At 44.7% G+C, this 12,454-nt stretch overlaps 1 pseudogene; it reads right to left on the bottom strand.

Moving 5' to 3' along the window:
* Positions 1-12,045, bottom strand: part of LOC115310807 — a 40,745-nt pseudogene extending 28,700 nt beyond the window's left edge.
* Positions 12,046-12,454: the final 409 nt, after the last annotated feature.

The raw sequence follows: 12,454 nt of genomic DNA, 5'->3' as shown, positions 1-12,454 counted from the left end.
TACCGTGTTGCTAGTAGACGGGACCTTCAAGGTGACGCCACCTCTATTCTACCAGATTTATACAGTGCACGCTGTACTTCATGGAGTGGTAATGCCAATGGCATACGGTCTGCTACCTAGCAAGTCAGACGACACAGAAGGTAATTACTCGTATTTTTGCAGCATCACCAGTGGTTTCGTTTCTCCTACAGCAGTTTTCCTGTCTAGAGTGAGCAAATGGTTGCGGTAGGAAATAATTATTTAAAATAATTTTGTGACGGAAACTTTTTTTTTTATACTTTTGCTAGGTTTTTTGCTGCTCTTCTCGACGCCATGGATCGCCACAGCATTGAAGTCGTGTACTCGGACTTTGAGATCGCGGCTATGAATGCCGTCCAAGATCTTATACCTAGCGCCAGGATTCAAGGGTGTTTTTTCCATCTGAGCCAGTCGGTGTACCGGAGGGTCTGCGCTTCCGGCCTGCAGAGTACATACAACACACAAGAGGACTTTACAGTTCTGGTGAGTGACCTGAAGTTCTATGAATATGATATGAGAGCTCTTTTATGTCAATCCCAATACAGCAATATTCTTCTTTTCATTCTTCAGATGAGGATGTTCCCATCGCTGGCATTTCTCCCTACCGCTGAAATCCCAGAAGCCTTTCCAGATTTATTCGAGGTAATCCCGGTGGAGGCAGTTCCAGTGGCGAACTATTTTGAGGACACCTACCCTACTGAAAAATCTCATATAGTTCTTATATAACTTTATATAAGAAGTTATATGAGGAGTATGAGAAGATATAAGAACATATGATGCCCATATGAGGAGCGCCAGTCTCTTATAAGAACTATATGAGGAAAGATATTTTTCTTATATAGTTTTATGAGATGGATATGAGAACATGTATTTTCAAATAAGAATTTTATCATATGCCATATGAGCCATACAAGAAAAAGAAAGTTCTTATACGGGTCAAATGTGGAATAAGAAACTTATATAAAATCATATGAGAAAAATTGCTCCTCATAAGTGGCATAAAAAAAAAGTTTGTCATCCAAAGCAAATGAGAATATTCGGGTTTCCTATATGGCATATGAAATTTTTTTCTAACAGAGCCAGACCTAGACACCATCATTTTGACTGGAATTTGGCCCCTATCCGTCAATGTATTGATCTCAAATGATATTAAACTGGAACTGTGGTTATAATATGCAAGAAAAAAACACTGAAAGTGTTTCTGCTAAAACATTCCCATTTATCTGTTTTGCCATGGGAGGTTTGGCATTTAGAAAAAAAAAAATCCCCTTGGTCCTGCGATTTTTATGGGAAAATGTCATCTACATGCATATAAAAAATCTGGTTATGTTTCAGGACCACCTCAAGTTTCGTGTCATTAAATCGAAGAAGCAAACCTACGTTATAGAAGAAACTCGAAATATTTACTCAGAGTGAATATTTAAAACAACTCAAATAATAACCTCTGTTGAGGTTCTGTTAGATATCCAACCTTGAAAAATGGCCCACGAGGACACTTTGTTATAACACTTCGCAACAAGTTTGTATAAATGCAGAGACAACTGACCTTCAATTTAAAATTCCTTTTCGTGGCCAATTCACTTCTGCAACTAGGGTCATGCAGGAAGTCAATGCCTTTCTAGGCACTATGGGGTTCTAATCATCAATAGAGGCATTGTTCTGGTTCGTCATCGCTAGTTTCTGTGGCTTGACCGCTTGGCAAGACACAGGCTACCCTAATATGGCATCTGAGCAGAGCATCTATATGATATGTGCTTCAGAGCTTCAGGTTCAAAATGGCATACATAGGTGTGAGAAAGGAATGTTTGCGAGAAGTCATTATTACATATCTTTCTGAACATGCCACATGAGTGGTTAACTACCACTCAATAAAAAGCATAGATTTGTGGTTCATTGCAAAGCAGGGCTTTTTATTAGGCAAACTTATCACAGCAAATAAAAAGCAAACTACTAAGCCAAATTAGACAAAGATTATGGAAATGTAGCATTGCTATATCTTGTCTCATCCTACAATGGACTAAAGCCAAGGCTACGAGCTGCGATGTGCGTATACAGGCGCAACACACCAGATGGATCCAACTGGCTCATAGTTGGGCCTAGCGACTCGTAGCTTTGGCTTTAGTCTATCGTAGGGTGAGACAAAGTATAACTGCATTCAAAACGACACACCCTATAACATTGAATAGATGGCAAGAGCATATGCAATCGCATTCAACAGGTGAATTTAAATGAAACTTGCATTTAGAAAGAAAAGCACCAAAAACAAAATGCTGGAAAAAAAAAATTATATCTGTCGGCACAACCACCTTTAAATCATTTGAAAAAGACAATAATTAAAAGCCGCAGCTTCTTAAACACCCAAACATCTTCTCAACAAACGTGGCACAGCAATAAACCAGGAATATGAAAAGAAATATCACACATGAAAATTACGACACCTCATTGACAGACAAAAAATGCTGATAAAGCAGACCAGGCTCTGGTCTGGACAGCAAGCGAAAAGCTGATTAGAAATACATGTTTAAAGGGGCGATGCAACGATTTTTGTATTTTGCACAAAAACCGCTTAGAACGGATCCCTGACGTTAATGACCTGTGAAATACCCGTTCGTTTTTCATCACACACAATCGAAGTCGCAGAAAAAAACAAAGAAAAACGAACAGAGTTCACCCCCTCAACTCGCAGCCAGAACAAGCGGCCACGTTATCTGGAGCCGATTATATGTCGCCAATGTTGATCATAGCCATGCACTGGGGTTGGCAAGGCACAGGGCATGCGCTGAGTTCCAGACATTGTTATGGCTCGGCTGTTGTCGTCATTCCAGCGATTGGACACAGGCCACTACCCGAATGCTTCTTGAGCTATCGATTATCACGAGCCCAAATTGAGTGTCCACGCCATGCTCGGGTTCAATCTATGAGCCGCATTCAAATATAGTAACTAAGCAGTACTGCTACCGCCCGGTTACGTCATCAGGTTTTGCGAAGGAGAGATTGAATGAAAACACTCGATTTTGTTCTCGAAATTAGAGCGCCACAAAGGAGTTCCTTGGTCAGTGGCGTGGCGTGCGAGTATTCTTGAGTCCCACTAGTGCCAGTAAGCTTGCGTAAAGTGAAAAACATTCCAATTGAATATCGTTGCACCGCCCCTTTAAGGCATGCAACCTAGTCGCGCTCAATAATGTTAGGAAGGAAGCAGATATATGACCTCTCAGGTGAAAACTTAATCTGAAGGCACACCTGAGACACAGCATGTGGCTTCACTACAACAAATGTGTCGTGAGGCACAGCGACCACTTCCCTGATGTGAGGGGGGAAGATGGAGCCACCATCTTTGAAGGTGAGTTCTTTGCACAGTAGCACACCCTCATCACTACCACAACCCCTTATATGAAGTGCCCTCCAAATGATGACAACCCTGCCATCTCCACACTGCACAACTGTCGAGTTGCTTTTTGTAGCACGTGTGTACTGTGCAGTGTGGCAGAGCTGTCCCGATAGCACCAGTCGCCCGTGCTCCATCACAGACGATGGGCAGAAGCCCAAGCCTTCTTGGAGCGCAGCAGACTCCTCTCTAGAAAGATCACCCGAAGGCATAGCATTGCCAAGCATGACGCCTCCGTCAACATAAAACGCTTCTTTCAAATGGCTGTGGCCAAGCACCCTGTTGCAGAACAGCCTCGTGTCTGCTGGAAGCAGTTCATGACTTAGTGCTGCCTCCAACTCTTGCGACATGACTGCCCTCTCTACAACCTGCAGAGGAACTCCCTTTGCCGCAGTTATATGACGCAAAAGTCGGCCATTGCCTGCCTCAAAAGTGAACGCCGAATTTGCCCACAGCGGCCCCATGTGTCGGACGGAGTTGGCCAGGTGCAGCAACTGATGCATGTTAAAAGTCATGGCCGTCTCCCCGTAGAGCTTTGGGACTCGTGCCACAAACTTCTTGAGCAGCTGTTCTGAAAAGAGCAACGTAGAGGTTTTTAAAGCAAAGCATAAGAACAATAAAAATAGAATAATTGTTCATACAGCTCATATACTCGCACATGAATCTTTCTTAAATAGCTGGGAGGACATCTAAGCGTCTTTCGAACTGAATCTTCTAACATTCTTTTATATTACAGGAGCATGTTCCCAGGAAATGGCATGAACTAGAGCTAAATAATTTTTAAGTTTCACAACTTGCTGCATAGAGGCAGCATGATAAAAGTTGCCAAAATAGCTGCAGTTGGGTGGCTGCATGAGTAACTACCATACTCTAGAAGAATTGAAGGTTGGGCTAGTATGTAGTTATTCATCCTGATTATAAAAGTGCACAAAAAATGTGGGCAAAAAAGAAACGTATGACAGACAAGCACTCACTCGCAAATGGCCTGAGAGACAACATAGAAAATAAATTCCCCTAGCTCCCCTTAGACCAATCTCATCAGCCAGTTTAGGTACGCCACCGCTGCCGCAATGCATGGGAGAAACTTTCTTTCTGCACGTCCAACAGCCCCGTTGGGGGTGTGCGCAAGCAGGGCGTGAGGTGCCACGAGGGGCCTTGTGCACTGCAGCCTGCTTTTAGTGAACTGAACTTATAGCAGCGTCACTCAAGCGTCGAACGGCTGGTGAGATTGTTGTATCGCTTGTAAAAGAAAAACCTGCTGCCTTTATTTCTTCACTTCATTATTAAAACTTTTCCCCACAACGTGGAGGCATGATTTGTTAAAAGTGCACTAAAGATGTTTCTGAGATTGTCTGTTCTTGGTGATAACTCATTCTACGGGCTGTAAGCGTCGTGAAATTCCAAAAATTATGTCCATGCGACGTCCATTTTGCTACTAAAATGTGATTGAAGTTCATGCTACGCCCCTTTTTGAGCAGAAGAATCTAACCAGGATGCAAAGCACGGAACCCAGCAGAGGCGCCGGAGGCGTGACAGCGGGCGCTCATCTGTCAACCATCTGTCAGCAGACTTGCGGTTCAAAATGGGCTTAAAAATGAATGGCAATTGAATACACTACACCTTTTATTTTGAGAGTTTCAAACACTGTCAGGCCACCTTTAAAATGTCCAGTGTATTTTTGAGCATAGATGGAGGTAACTGTGCTTTGTGAAAACAAACTCAAAAGTAGGAAATCCATATTACGATAAAAACAGTCTTCTAACATAATTTGCTTTCTCAGATTGAAGGCCTATTTGATTAACTTAGCTCGTGCAAGCCCAGTTTGCACTAGTTTATAAGGAAGACTGCAAATGTTTGAACGTCATCAGTCTACTAACAATTTCAGAGCCATTTCAGAGACACAAACTTGCACCTGAAGTTGCACTCTGATGCAACTTCCTGCCATTTTTGGCTAAAGCAGGTTCTGAATCTTCTACATGCAGTATCATTCATGGGCCATCTGGAAAAAGCATCTTTCATGTTTTGCAGCGTCACTTGTTGAGGGCTTGTGCAAACCTTTGTTCACATTACTTTCTCTGTACTTGGGTCTGCCTGCAACTCCGTTGTTTCAGAATGGCGAGCCTACGCTATCGAACCTCACAGTGCTGAATCTGTACTGGGATACAGGATCTGATGACAGTGAAAATGAGAAATTTGCAGTTCTAAATAATGGTAATGACGAGTAGTTACCACCTAAAGTTGCTATATGCCGTGTTAGTGTACCCTTGTGGCAACGGCGACCCTCCAGAAATATGTTTTTGTTGCCCGAAAACCATCTCCACCGACTTGTTCTATGACAGCCAGAGGAAACAGCCTCTCTCACCACTCCATTTCGTAGCGACACAAGCGAACAGTGTGCCATCTTTGTTTTCCCCATCCGTCTGCGCTGTCAGGTCGTCGCTGAAACATGCTTCTACAAAGTGTCTGTCCGTTCGACAGACCTAGGATTACCATGGGACGACGTTCATCAGTAACAGTGATTGGAAATATTGAAACAAGAAGTACTTTCTGCTCCTTTATTTATCGAAATGTTCTTCACTTGCTAGTAGAATGGCTAAGCCCAAAAGGGGAAAGAAATGACGTTGGTACTTCCAACAGTTTCGCCGGCACATAAAGGGATTCTGTGTTTTGAGTTTGCATTGCTCCTGTGAAAAGGTTGCACTTGGACTGTGTGTAGCGTGTAGTGACCTTGAGTAGCGTGACGTTTAGCTTAGCTGGGATTGTTTAAAAAACAAGTCCGAAGGTCGTGCTGCTACTGTCTCAATAATAAACATTTTTCAATGCTGTCCGTTTACTTTTCCAGTCTTCTGTGATCGCTGCGTGCGTAAAGCACTTGTGTGAAACATTGTCACGTGGCAGCCACAAGATCATTTTCTCAAACCTAGTACAAAAAGGTTTTACTGGTGGTGGAAGGTATATGCTCCAGCCATTAAACAATGTCTTGCGGCGCTCGCTTTCTTGCATGCATTTTACCACATCAAGCGTTTCCGAGAAAAGCCAACATTACTCTGCATGCCTTCGTGACTGGTTAGAGGCGTGGGACGTTTTTTCTGGACATAAAATAAAAAGTAAGATTTTATGCATTTTCTTAACATTTCTGTTTTTGTAAAAGTAGTTGTTATTGAGTTTTGAGCATTACAAAACAAAGAAATAGAGTTTGCAAAGTGTGGAAACAACAAAAAAACAATGCCTAGTTGGCACGGCCCCTCCGAGGAGCAGCGCCACGATCCCCACTGGCATCATCTGCTATGACTTTCAACATGGGTTCGGTTGTCAGCTCGCCATCCTCCTCTTCAAGGCGGCAGAGACTGGTTGAATGTAAAGTCACTATAAAACGACGGTACGGATGTCTTCAGAGACGCTGCAGCGCTTCGCACATACCATTGGAGGGGGTTATACATCTTGGAGTCCTTTTTCTTGCTTGATTTTAATTTTAATTTGCTTATAACTTCCGATATAATGCAAAATTTGTCAAAAAATTGTTTCTTTATGTTACTCGTTATCTGAGGTTAACCTGATCACAAGTTTCAAACCAGTAAAAAAATCATTGAGGGGCTGTTTAGAAAGAAAAGCAAGCTTTCAATTTTCTTTAACAAGATTGGCTCTTACCAGCACAGTTGATCAGTGATGGAGTGATCTCTGTCCGAAGCAGGATGTGGACGGCCTGAGAAAGCCGAGCAAAGTGCCTCCAGTACCGGGAGGGCAGGACATCAAGGGTGCAGGGTAGGCAGTAGTACAGCAGCCACAGCCTCCACTCACTAGCTTTCCAGAATGCCCTGTCAGCAAGGGATCTCGGGAGGCGGGTGAAACAATGAGGAGGCTTGATGGTGAGCAGCCGTTCATTTAGTGTGCTGAGAACCGCTGGGCGACCTGCATTGAGAATTACAAAAAATAAAACCAACATGCTTTTGAGCAATGGTTAGTTAAACAAAATATTGTACACACAAATTTCCAATGAAAAAAGAGTCATCCATTCAAAAAGCAAATGTGAGATTATCACTTATCGATATTACTACTGTATTTTTTGAGTATACATGTTTAACAGTTGATGTTGTGCAGGCTATCTAAAGCTGCAGATTATGCAATAAATTGTTTCAAGATCCCTTGTTTTTACTAGACCGGTGCGGTATGTGTGTCGTGATAACAATATTTTCTGTCGAGCTCATGTAAGCAACACAAGGTCATACTGTCTGCGTATGTTGCCTCCGATTTAGCTATTTTCTGGGCGACACATTGTTCACTTGCGTGCGCCCAATGGAACAATGTAGACCAAACTAAATCTTGAAGACAAGCTCTATCATTGACCCACAAATGAGGACCCCAACTCCTTACGAAGTCCCCAGAACATGCAAGCAGCAACTGAAGTGCATCGCTACGCTATCTGCTGGTGGCTCACTTGGTTTCGAGACCACAGAAAAGCACATGCCCATCCGACTGTGCTTGCCCCAGAGTCTGGCACAACATGCTACTCAGTGGCCAGTGTGATGAGCATCTGGTATGGATGCCACCAATAGAGATAGCGCTTGCAGTTTTGTGGTGCATACCGCCAAGCAGGTGCGCCCAGCTTTACAATGAGCTTGGCTTATTGCTCAAAAACTTGCCATGACTTGTTGCTTTATAGATGCCATTCAGAAAGAGTGATACTCACTATATCTCAGTTTCAAACAAATAGCCAAGCTTGCAAAAGGTACATGCAGCAAGAAAAAGAAAAGAAGAGGAAAGAAACACACAGTCTGAAGCAAACCTCAGTTCGATCTGGAGCCGAGTGCGCCTACTCAGCATTATACACTGCAAAGCTGCAAGCACTATCTCCAGTAGTGGTATCTGTAGCAGACACTTAACACGGCGGCTGGCAAAGCAGCACCTTACTATAGATTCTGGGGCAAGCCCCGTGTCGCACAGGAGTAGATGAACACACATGCTTGCAAGCACTTGCATCACCTTTCTGTGGCCTCTGAACCATGTCGGCTGGTGATGCAATGATGCACTTCAGCCGCCATTCGTGCGTTTGACACATTTTGCACTGGCACCTGGAAGGTTCTGCGGCACGTCCACAAAGAGCCCGGGCGTGCTCACTCAGTTCTCTCCTGCCCTGCCCTGCCCTGCCCTGCCCCCCCCCCCCTCCCCCCCCACCAGACATGGCCAGACAATGGAAGGTTTGCTTCCCGTCTGAGGAGTGGGAACGGCAACCGCGCCACACTGAGCAGTATAGACGGAGAACCACAGAAGAGAAAAGCAAAACACAGGACCATGCCTATTATGCATGAGAGGCAATTTGTATGTGCCAAGGGTGTCCCCACGTGTACAAGAAAAAGGCACAAAGAAGGCAGCAAAGATGGGCCGAAGATGCTTCCTTCTAAAGCGCATGTTCCAACAAAGCAACAGCTGCTGCTGCCAATCACAGCATGCTTTGAGTCGTCGCCCCCCAATTTTTAGTTTGCTCTCATGTACTCATGATTAATTGTAGCTACTTTCCAGCAGTATTTTCAGTATTCACTAATTCAAACGAGCCGTTACAAGAGAAAGAACTCTCTGGAAAAAACCAAGAAAAAAAAATTTGCTAGTAGTTATCTTTACGAAAAGGCTTACCAATGTAGAATCTCTGCTCGGAATTTGACGATCCTAGATGGAGCTCTGTCAACTGCTTTGTGACACCGAGTAGCGCACAGTGCATGTAATCAACAGGGTACCCCCAGACGGGGTCGAAGTTGGGCACACTGGCAAGCGCAGATGGTCCTTTGATGCCTTCTACAGGCTCCCGGAATCGCTCTGCAAGTTTTGCGTCCCTTGATATGGACTCCGCTGTTCTCTCAGCCGGCTCATCCTCTTCTTGCAGGTAGCGTATGCATCCTGCAAAAATAAGAAGGTGCAATTATAGCATATGAATCTCATCATTGTTACTGACAGTTCCACAGCTAACACAGGTATCTCAAAAGCAAACCTTTTATCTGAGACACCAAAACTCCCATAAATAGACATATAATAGGCAATGCAACGTTGTGGGTTTTCATTTTACACACTTTGCACAACAATACTGGCACAAGCGTGATACAAGTATACTCACACATAATACTACTGAGCCGCCAGTCTCACTTTCGCTACATAATTTCACGAGTACACATACAATATTCCATTCCTTCTAGACTTTCCGAAACTTGCTTATGCAGAGCATTCCTTTTTCTTTCGATCAAAATTTCTTAAAAAAGAGCGCTAGAGTTAAGTGAACGCAGTTTTCACTTTGTGTTTGCAAGGCTCGGCAGATATTAGATAAGACGATAACCGTCACAGAACCAAAATCCGTCAAATTTTTAAGTGCTTTATGAGCCATGTTGTAGTTGCAGTTTTTGAAGGCAGTCAAAATAAGCTGGCTTTTTGGAATGCTGGTCGGAGCGGCAAAAATCCCGCATCGGGCGCCCTTGTCTCGATAAGTCGTTGAATCTGGGACTGGAAGACTGCCGCAATTTCATATGCGGGGGAGAATGGTAAAAAAGAAAAACCACAAATGTAGGGTGAACTTAACAACCTTCTTTACATGTCTGGCTGTAGGGTTTGATGCACCATCTAAGAGAGTTGTGTGCCATTCATTGTCTCCTTTTCGTGTTGAGAATAAGGGGGAAAAATTGTTTTAATTTTTTGTGAGTTCTGTGACTTGCTCTCTTTCTTTTCATTCTTTTTTCCAGCAAACTTCAAGACTATGAGCCATCTTCGGAAATTCCATGTCATAATGTGTCAAGTGACCTTAAACAAAAAAAGACAAAAACAATGGCTGGCGTGCGGCTCTCTCAGATGAAGCATTAAAACGAACAGGCTGATGTACAAACAGTGGCACCAGGCTCGCCCTAGATGTGCCGCTTATCATTATTACCGTCCCCCCCTGTTCACGAAATCACAAGAGTCCTTCTAGCCTCGCTCTCAATGGAGTATCGCGACGGGCATGCCTCATGTGGGAGTTTTGCCACTCCGGCCAGCGTCCTGACGAGCCAGCTCATTTTGATGCCCACTGTGCTAGCACCTCATACATAAAAAATATACATAGCTTGAACTGATGTAATTTGGTCTGCCATGCTGGTTGCTAAACTTCAACGCTTGACTGTTTTACACCATAGAAGTGGTACTTTGAGGCAAGCAATAAGAAGCAGTAACCCCTAGCACTACACAATTATGTCAGATAAAGGAGATGTACAGAGTGCCAGCCTACCTGCCACATGCTCCCCTTTGATCAGACACCATGGGCATCCAAAATATCCAGAATACAGGACATGGTTCTGCACCGCTGCACGTGCAGGAGCGTCTGCACAGCAGCAGATCAGGTGAACTTGTGACTTGTAGTCTGCTGTCCCATACGTTCACTGGATCGGGTCCATGTCCATCACGGCATCAGCAAACTTGCTCATGAAGAGCTTCATGTTGGGGTGTTTTTTCCCGAACCACAGTCCGGCAAGAGTTGTGTTGCGGAACCGTTCCTCTGGGGGAAGTTCACTGACTGTGAACTGGATCGGCCATATGGAAGAGCGGGACGACTTGAACACAGGGCTCCCGTCGGTATTTACGGTTAATGTCAAGTCTCCAGGCTTCACTGCAGCGGCCTCTTTGAGGTTTCGGTACACACAACCACTGGAGATGTCCGTGACCGATGAGCTCGAAAGCGACGTCTCAATGGCGTCAAGATTCTGACTGAGAACCTCTTTAGTTTTTGCGATTACGTGCTTCACTTGCTGACTGATATCCAGAATCGTGAAGTAGCTGCGTCCTGCTTCCTCGTCAGCTGGAGTGCTGCACACAGTGCACGTCGACTTTCCAGCGCCGTCATCTTGAAGAAGCCCAGAGCAGTTTGCACGCTCACAGTAGTAGTACTTCTTTGAAACTGTGGATGTTTTTTGGCTCCACAGCTTTCGGAATAGGTACTTGCTACCTGGCAAGACGTTCTGATTTTGGCCAAACATCTTGTTTATTAGCTTCAGAATGTCGTCCAGCGCACCCCATGTGAAATTGTGTGCGTGAACTATTGACATGAGCATGGCCACGGCACTCGCTTTAGTCGTGCTGGAGTGGGGCAGAGTTGACGTGCCGAATTGGGCGAAGCACCTTCCCATTAGATCTTCACGGTCGTCAGAAACAAAGTCTCGAGGAGCCCTGGAGCTATCGTCATCTTCCGGTATGAGCTCTTCAGTGGAGGCTTCGCACGACGGCCCAAGACTGTCAGAATCTCCGAAGTCTGACAGATCGTCCCAGTCTGATTGTGGGTCAGCACCCCCACCGTTTTGATCTTCCCAGTGGTGTTCGTCTTCGGCCAAAGACCCGGTCGATCCAACGCCATCATCGCCGGGGCGCTGTTGCGAGTTGTCGACAGCGATACTCTCCGGCACTAACCGCTGCTGTTCGTCGGTTGGTGTTGCCGGTTGCTGCAAGCTAACGCCTGGCGCTGAGTGCCCCGGTGGGTCAACAGATGGGACGCTTAATGCAGCTGCGAAACCCAAAGCAGATTCGGCTAGACGTGCTTTCTTTTGGTGGTGGTAATGCCGCGTAGATTTCGGAACGACGTACTCCGCACCCTTTTCGAGGTACTTTTTCCTTCTTGTCGGTCGGCCGGTTAGGTTCTCCATTTCAACTGTTACCAGAGAGTCATGTCGTGGTTCAGTCTTTCGGATGCGCTGTAAACATGGAACTGAAGCCTCGCAAAACAATACGAAGGCGGGCGACCGACACAAGGGAAGATACAACACCGCAGCAGAACCGGAAACCGGAAAACCTAACAACCAGGGACCGGCTTGAGCCTGGATTAGGTTGGATCCGTGGGTCGAATTGTACACATATTACGCAGATCAAACAATGTGCCTAGTACATACCATTAAATAAAATTACGAAGCAAAAGTTTGTATAAAATAATAATTTAATATAATTCGCTGAAGTTCAAATTGGCCGATATTTGAGCTTTTGTTAACACCAGGTGTCCACCTAGCTACACCGGCGTCACTGTCGTTCTAGAACAATCTGTTTAATAATAACGACTTA

Source organism: Ixodes scapularis, unplaced genomic scaffold (assembly GCF_016920785.2).
Source record: "Ixodes scapularis isolate PalLabHiFi unplaced genomic scaffold, ASM1692078v2 PGA_scaffold5__190_contigs__length_132052651, whole genome shotgun sequence".
Lineage (NCBI taxonomy): Eukaryota > Metazoa > Arthropoda > Arachnida > Ixodida > Ixodidae > Ixodes > Ixodes scapularis.
The sequence above is the reverse complement of the archived record's forward strand: the minus strand, read 5'-3'. Positions and strand labels throughout refer to the sequence as shown.